An 8,734-nucleotide genomic window follows, 5' to 3' on the forward strand; every position below is an offset into this window, starting at 1 on the left:
GACGTAATGCAAGTAGCAGAATCATCATGGTGGGCTCAGGTTCCTGAACACTCTCAAAATTTTTGTACTGTACCAAGTCGACAGATCCTCTTCTTGGTCAAAGAACAGAAAGAAGAATAAAAAGAATATAATTCTAGAACTGTGAATGTAAGACCATTGGTACAATGTCTGCCTCAAAACTTTGAACAAAATGCGTTGCAAATTTAGTTCCAATCTAAATATAAATGATATGCAGATAATACTGAGGCACAAAAGTAGTTTTTAGCAATTAGAAAAACACTGGAAAACCGTACTCTACAAATAAGTTAAGTGCATCTGCACAAACACACCCCACTAAGAGTGACAAGAATTGTAACACAAGTAACTGACAAAGACAGATAGCCAAAATACAGATTTTTCCTAAATTTCAACTTTGAAATATAACACAACTAAGAAAACTGAGTTGATATGTCACAATAGGACATTTCGTTATCCAATAAACATAAAAATAACCAATTTTATTACTAGGCATGAGAAACACAACTTAAAAATGGGACCCTATCATCTGCTCCTAAGATTTGATGAGGCTTGATATGGTGGAAATTCTGTGACATGGTAGAAGCTTAAATTATTAACACTTTGGAAAACCATTTGGCAGTGTTTATGAGATTTGAACATTCCAAATTTGAACATTCTAAACTTCCATTCCTTACGCCTCAGCAATTCACACCAGCATAGTATCCACCTATGTGTTACACCAGAAACACGTATGCTTTCACCCAACAGACATGTTCACAACAGCATTGCACTGAGGGAGGACTCAAACAAGAAACAACTGAGGCATCCATCAACAGCAGAACTGACAAAGTGTGGGACATGCCTAGTCCATGCATTCAAAGGAATGTTGTAGACCAACTTGAGCATATAAACAGCTTCTACACAGGAAGGGGGGGAGAAGAGTGGCACAAACTGAGTTATGTGTTTCATAAGCAGCCTAACCATTGCACTAATGCTTCAAAAGCAGCATAACAGCTGCACTAACTGTTGAGGTAGTGCTTGGTCACAAAGACGAATACCAATTCTTAATGAGAGAGGGCTGGGGTTTCTGGGTTCATGACAACGTCCTATTTCAGAATTATGTGTTTGTTGATTTTGTGATGATTCGTTGTTTGTGTTCTTCTTAAATTAAAAAGTTTATAAAAATGGGCTTTTTCCATTTTAAGAATTTTATGAGTATAGCTTAGACTGTTATTTAAGTTATGAACTCATGAGATGTCTAACTGGATCGCAGGGGTGAGCTTGGCTGCGTGGCCTGGGTCCAGCCACACAACTTCCCTGGGCCTTTGGAAGTAGAGCAAAGACCCTAGGGGCGTTTTCTAAGGCTTCACTTGCCGCACAGTTCTATTCCTCAGAGTCACTCACACTTTTTCTGCATCAGGTTGTACAAAATCAATAAGGAAACAATGACTGTCACTCTATCATGAGATACTAAGATTTTTTGGAAGGCAATTACGAGCGACACTGCTACTGATAATCCTGCTTTCAGTGACACTGTTGCAGCTTCTGTTGGTTCAGGAAAAGGGCTTGTACCAAAAGTGCCAAGCAGAGTGGGCATAATAGCTCGTAAGGTAACACATCGATGGAATTACAGCCCAAACATGGCCAGTCTGATTACCCATAAATAGTGTTCTCTTTCATACTCAAAAATGTCTTAGTAGGGGAAACCCCGTGATGTCTCTTTGGAACCCTTCTGCCATGCTTGCAAACTTTGGTCCTTTGTTCATCTCATAATAACATGCACTTATGCTAGCCATACACTCTAACACTGAACCAAACCACTAAACCCATATTAACTGAGCTATGATTTGTTTTTTTATCAAATAGGTAAATCGTTTTCATTGATAGCAAGCATCTCACTGCTCAGGTGTAATAAATCTATGCACATTTTTGGAACAAATATGTGAAAGTGTTTTATCATGATAAAGCATCTTAATCTTTGATCAATACAGAGAGGGTAAGAAGATGACACAGATGGTAAAATCACTGCCACAGAATGTAAAAGGCCTGAGCTTTATCCCCAGGACCTACATAAGAAGAAAACTGGAGTGCTGTGCCCATGTAATCCATGGAGAGGAGAGACAGGCAGATCTTTTTACCCACTGAACAGACAGCCTAGATTAAAAGGCAAAGACAAGGTCCAAGCAAGAGATCCTGTACTGAAAACAAGATGGAAGACTCTTAAATGAAAAAAAGAAAGAAATGATACTTGAAGTACCCTCTGCCCTCCACAAACACACATGCATACATGAGGCACAACCATGATCACACACATGCAATTTCTAATAATATGTCATGAGGAACACTTCAAATTCTAAGCATAATTTGTCTATTAAAAAGGCTCAGTTTTATTTACAATACTGGGAAAGAAGGGCACTGCCTGACCACAGGTATATGTGTAATATCACAGCGATGAACTCATAAAGTTGAGAGTAATTGGTGATTTCCAGACACTGGAACAGGGTTCAGGGAGATAGAAAGTTGATCAAAGGATTTCAGATAGACAAGAAAAATGTTTTAAGATCAACTGCACAGCAAAGTGACTACAGCCAATGGTAATGGGTAGTACATTTCAAAATAGGAAAGAAAACTTCAAAAGTCTTTCCATAAATATTATATGTGTCAGCCAGACAATAGATTTTGTTTGTTTGTTTGCTGGGTTTAAACAATTCCACATGGGACAAATATATCAAGATATCAAATTATTGGCCAGATGGCGGTGGCACACACCTTTGATTCTAGCACCTGAGAGGCATACACAGAGGCAGGCTGATTTCTGTGAGTTCAAGACAAGCCTGATCTATAGAGCAAGTTCCAGGACAGCCAGTGTTACACAGAGAAACTTATCTCAAAAAATAAAAATGTCAAATGATCTCCCATAAATATATCCAATTATAATATATCAATCAAAATATAAATGATTTAAAACTCATTAGTTAAGGAAGAACCATCAAGCATCCTGAGTGAAAAAATATTTTAATTACAAAAGAAACTAATGCTAAGAATGAATAAATAAATACACTTATTTATAATAAATAGATGAATAAATTAATACATTTACTAATATATTACATATATATATTACATTTGTATGTTTAAAAAACAGAATCTGATTTACTATGCAGTCACTAGCTGGATTTAACACCTTGCCACTCAAAAAGACAAAAAAGCACTGTAGGCCAGCCTGGTCACTATAATGAGTGCCAAAACAGCCAAAGCTACATTGTGAAACCTTATCTCAAACAAAAAAAAAAAAAAAAAAAAAAAAAAAAGGAAACTAAGCAACAAAAAAATTGGTAAAGACTTGAGACTTGAGAACAAGTTTTGGGGATGGGGGGGAGAATGATTTGGGGACTAGGAGGACCAGGTTTGAGATCTTCCTTGGGTATATAGCGAGTTGAGATTTCAAGCTCTTTTTTTTCCCCCTATGTAAAGGGTCAGAAGGCATGCTTAGGGTAGGGAAGAACTGATGACCGAAAACTTCTAGGCACTGCTCTGATGGTCAATGGTCTTGCCCTATTATCATTTTGGTGTCCAGTTTTGGAAAAGAAAAGAATTGGGTCATTATGGAGGAAGTCAATCTCTTATTGATGTCTCAGACTTATTTTCATAAATGATTAACAGGACTACCTACAGAATTGAGTAGAAATATTACCCAAAGGTTAAGCTAGAGACAGGCTGCTCAGCTGTGTGATCGTCAAAGTTAGTGTTGTGTGTACATCTGTGTGTGTGCATGCAGCTGAGTATGTGTGCATGTGTGTACATCTGTGTGTGTGCATGCAGCTGAGTATGTGTGCTTGTGTGTGTGAAAAGCAGGTTGATGCTGGGTGCTCTCCTCAGATGCTCCTAATCTTATTTTCTGAGATATGGTCTCATTAAACTTGGAGTTTGCCAAACGGTTAGCCTGGCTGGCCAGTAAAGCCCAGGGATCCACTGGTCTGCACCATGCCAGTGCTGGGATTACAGGCACATGCTGCTATATCTAGCTTTTGGGGGGTGAGGGAGAAGTTGGAGCACCAAACTCAGGTATTTCCAGTTGCATGCTAGACACCTTACTAACTGAACCATCTCACCATCCCACCCCCATTTCAATGATTTTTTTTTTTTAGTTAAAATAGGCCAAGCAAAACTACAGAGTTTAAATGTTTCCTTAGTTATAATCTGAAGTGTTAAAAAAAAAAAGTGAATAGTTAAGAAAACATAGGGGGCAATACTCTATAAATCACAAAAAGGAAAATACATTACCTATTTAACAAAAATGGGGATAAGAATATATTGATGGAATTAATGGAAGAGAAGAGTGAGCTTTGTCTCTGTATGTTTGGTTAATGATGGGAGGAAGTAAGAGGGCATGGAATAGACTGAAGCTAAATCATCATGTCTGAAGAAAGAAAGTCAACATGTTTGGAGTATGTTTCTTTAAAAAACGAAAGTGTATTCTGGGAAAAAAGAGAAATTATTAAAGATAGTTGTTAGAGGAAATTAGCTCTCAAGTAGACTTTTGGGGTAAATTACATGATTTTATAAAAATGACTAAATAAAAAGGAAGAGGCCAGGAACAAACATTCTCAAGATTTCTTTCTACATATTTTGGTGTTCTTATTCTTTCTATGATAATCATGTCTTTAAAATGAACAATATCCTTCCTGTACCAAAGACGCTGGACCTTAGGGTGAAGGCTCTATGGAGGCACCTGCTCAACATCTCCATCTTCAAGGAGTTGTGTAGATGTTGCCATCAGCAATGGGGCTGTGAGTTTGTGGAAAATTATATATAGTCTTGGCAACAGCCTGGGTTGTTTGGGGATCCCTATGGGGACTCTGGCCAACAACTCAATTAGATGTAAACCAATCTGAGTACTGGAAGTTTACGCAAACTAGTATATCATCTGCCAGCTGTGACTCCGTCTCCCCCGTTATTTGGTGATCCATTTCAATAGCACTCTCAAAGGAGAAACCTAAATACCAAACCAGCCTTAATTTACAGTGGCATGCCGCCTGTAAGACAGACTAGAGTAATGGTGGCACAAAGCTTATGGGAGTGACCAACCATTTGACTTAAGGCTCACTCCATGAGCTAGAACCCATCCCTGACACTGCTTGGATGACCAAAGGTCTGAGACTCGTTAGCCCAGGGACCAAAGGTAAAGCCAGATAGTGCCGGTGTAAAGAAAACAGAAATGCAGTGGTAAAATGGCTCTTACGATATTCTGCTGTACTCATAGATCAGTGCCTTGTTCAGCTATCATCAGAGAAGCCTCCTTCTGCAGCAGTTGAGAACAAATATAGAGACCCACATCCAGACATTATGCAGAGAGATTTTGAAACACAGTCCTAAATAGGATGTCAAAAATCCTCCGCCTCTTTCCCCGCACCCCCAGAGAGCTCAGAGAGTCCCAGGGAAGAAGAGGTGGAAAAAAGTGTAAGAGCTAGAAGTAATTGAGGATACCAAGAAAACGATGCCCTCTAAATCAACATGAGCCAAGCTCATACGAATTCCGATACTGAAAGAGCATGCACAGGACCTGGACAGTTCTGCATCAGGTCCTTTGCACAGAAATTATGGCTTCCAGTTTAATGTTTTATGTGATTTCCTAAGCGAGTGCAAGTTTCTTGTCTTGGACTCCTTTCCTTTGGTTGGTTTATCTTGTTCAATTTCATTGTGATAATTGTTTCATCTAATTATATTTTATTCTGTTACATATTTCTTAAAATGAATGAGTGAGTGAGTGAATGAATAAATGAAAATCTAGCAATGAGGGTAAAGGTTAACAACTGAACTGCCACTTTTGCCTGTTGAGAGAGAGAACTATTTTCTCTAATAGAGTGACACTGGGTAGATTAACTTCCCTAGGACAAGCTTCATTCATGTTCAGTAGTTGACCAACATAAAATGAACTCTACAGTTTTTTAGTGTGCTTATATTTGGTGTGTTTTTATTTGATGTTGTTCTCTTTCGGAGGGTGGATTCATTTTCTTGGTTGGGGGGGTTGTTGTGTTGTGTTTTGGTTTGTTTGAGAAAGAACCTAAAGTTGGATAGGGTGGGAGAGGGAAAGGATCTAAAAGAATTTAGAATGAAAGAATATGATTAAACTATATTTAAATTTAAAATTGTTTTAAATCATAAAAAAATAAGATATAATTAAAGAGAAAATAAAAAGAAAATGGAAGTGAAAAAAAGGTGAGGCCAATTTTTTTTTTATTTAGTTAGTTATTCACTTTACATCTCAATCGGAGTCCTCTCCAGCTTCTCCTCCCAGTTCCTCCCTCCCTCCCTCTTCCTCTAACCATCTCCCCTTCCCCTCAGAAAAGGGGAGTGTCCCCCCATATTAATTCACTCCAGCACATTCAGTCTCATCAGGACTGGGCACTCCCTTTTTCAGTGTCCTGGCAAGGTAGCCACACCAGGGGGAAGTGACTGAAAAGCATGCGCCAGAGACCATGTCAGAGACAGCCCGCCCCCCTTTCTAAGGGACCCACATGAAATCCAAGCGGCCAGTCAGGTACATATGTGCACGGGCCTACGTCCAGTCCATGCAACTTGGTTGGTGCGTCAGTCTCCACAAGCCTCTCTGGGCCCTAGTTAGTTGGCACTGTTGGTCTTCCTGTGGAGCTCCTGTCACCTCCAGGTCCTTCGATCCTTCCCCCCACTCTTCCACAAGGCTCCCTGTGCCCTGCCCTATGTTTCGCTGAGTCTCAGCTTCTGTTTCTATCTGTTGCTGAGTGAAGCCTCACTCAGGGGACAGCCATGCTAGATTCTCATTTGCAAGCATAGCAGTGTTCTTGTAGTGTCAGGGGTTGGCTTTCTCCCATGGGTGGATCTCAGGTTGGGCTGGGTATCAGTTGGGCATTTCCTCAATATCTGCTCTGTCTGCTCTGTCTTTCTCCCTACACATCTTGTAGGCAGGGCAAATTTTGGGTCGAAGTTTTTGTGTGTGGAGAGTTGTTACTCCCCTCCCTCTACTTCCTAGTCCTGTCTAGTTAGAGGGTGGCCTTTTCAGTCTCCATGACCTTCCTTCCCCCGCTACTAGGGTTCTCAGCTAGAGTTATCCCCATATAAAGGCCAAATTCTTATTCATGTGTTTTGCATTTTTAAAAGCCTTATTTCATCTCACTTTACCCCATAATAACTCCATGAAGGAGATACCATAATCTAGTGTTTTGTTAATGAAGAAAATCAGGGCAGAAGAAACGGCTGGAGACGTTTCTGCTCTTATAAAGGACTCCAGTTTACTCACGTGGGAAGTGGGCATCTTTCAATGTCCTGTCCAACTTAATAACTCCAGATCTGATGCTTCTTCTGGCTTCTGCTACCCACACATATGTGTACTGACACACATATAATTAAATAATTTTTAAGAAAAGAAATGATGAAACCTCTACACGATTATACCACCCCTGAACCTTTTTTAATGCTTCAAGTATTGACAATCTTAATGCAGAAGATGGGGGTGAGTGAGAAGAAAACAGAGACGAACGTTAAAGGAGGCGGGATTGGTTGTTGGCACTAAGTGTACAGGAAAAGTATTAGCCTCTTAGACAAGGCCGGTAGATGCCAATGCGGCAGCTCCTGTCAAGAGGCTTATTCTAAACTCACACGATAATCCTGTGGACGTGTTTACTGAACAAGTATCACTTACGGACATAATTAACTGTCCATGTAGAGAGTTCCCATGCAGGTTTTACACATAACAAACAGAAATTTTAGATTCTTCCATAGCTCTATTCCTGAAGTAGGATAAAAGTTGCTTCCTTTTACAGCAAAAAGGACAATGGAGTACATCAGTCTAGTGAGATGCCCTAAGTAGTTTCTATGAAGGCAAAATGGACTGTCTAAAACACAGGTTCAACATTCTAAGTCCATAGGCTTAAGACTTTGGCTTTCTTTTTATTTGATTCTCAAAATTACAAGATTATAGCCCAAATTAATATATCTATCTATCTATATATATATATATATATTAGTAAGATACAAAATTCTTTTATAGGCTTCATTATTCTTCTCTACCTACAGAAATATTTGAATGTCACCTAATATTACTACATTGGCTAACTTTGAAAGCAATGTGAATTACTTCTTCACCCATATCTAAATCCCATAGAATAATATTTATCCCAATGTCTCAGACATTGGAAACTAGTTTCAAGCGCCAAGGATTATCTGTTACTTTGTATCAAATAAAATATATAGTATAATACACAATCCCCTAACACACTAGGGTTGGATTTGCAGAGCTATGAAGAACATAATTGTCAAGTCTAAGTGAAAAGAGCATAGCCTGAGAAGGCGGGTGCTGGGAAATCAGTGTATCTCCTCTCACTTGTAGGCCTCATTGCCAAAGGCACCGTGTATTCTGTACCCCACTGGCTACCTCCATTACCAAGTTCCTTCTGCTTTACGGGACTACAGAAGCCTATTTTCCATTCTCCATATTTCCACACACATTTCAGTACTATCAAAGCTTTCACAACATACCCCACCCAAGGAGCTATGGAGATTGGTAAGGCACCCTTATTGAAGCAAATAACCTCCCACCCACGCCAGTGGAAGCAACCCTGAAATTATGAGTAGACTGGTAGGGAGAAAGAAAGGGCTCAGTGACAGAGTGTGAATATAATGAAGCCATTCATACATATGGATAAAGTTATATAAATATCCTGCAGTGTGGGGCCTTGATATTGAACTCAGGTCTTCATCT

This window comes from Meriones unguiculatus, chromosome 6 (genome assembly GCF_030254825.1).
Source record: "Meriones unguiculatus strain TT.TT164.6M chromosome 6, Bangor_MerUng_6.1, whole genome shotgun sequence".
NCBI lineage: Eukaryota > Metazoa > Chordata > Mammalia > Rodentia > Muridae > Meriones > Meriones unguiculatus.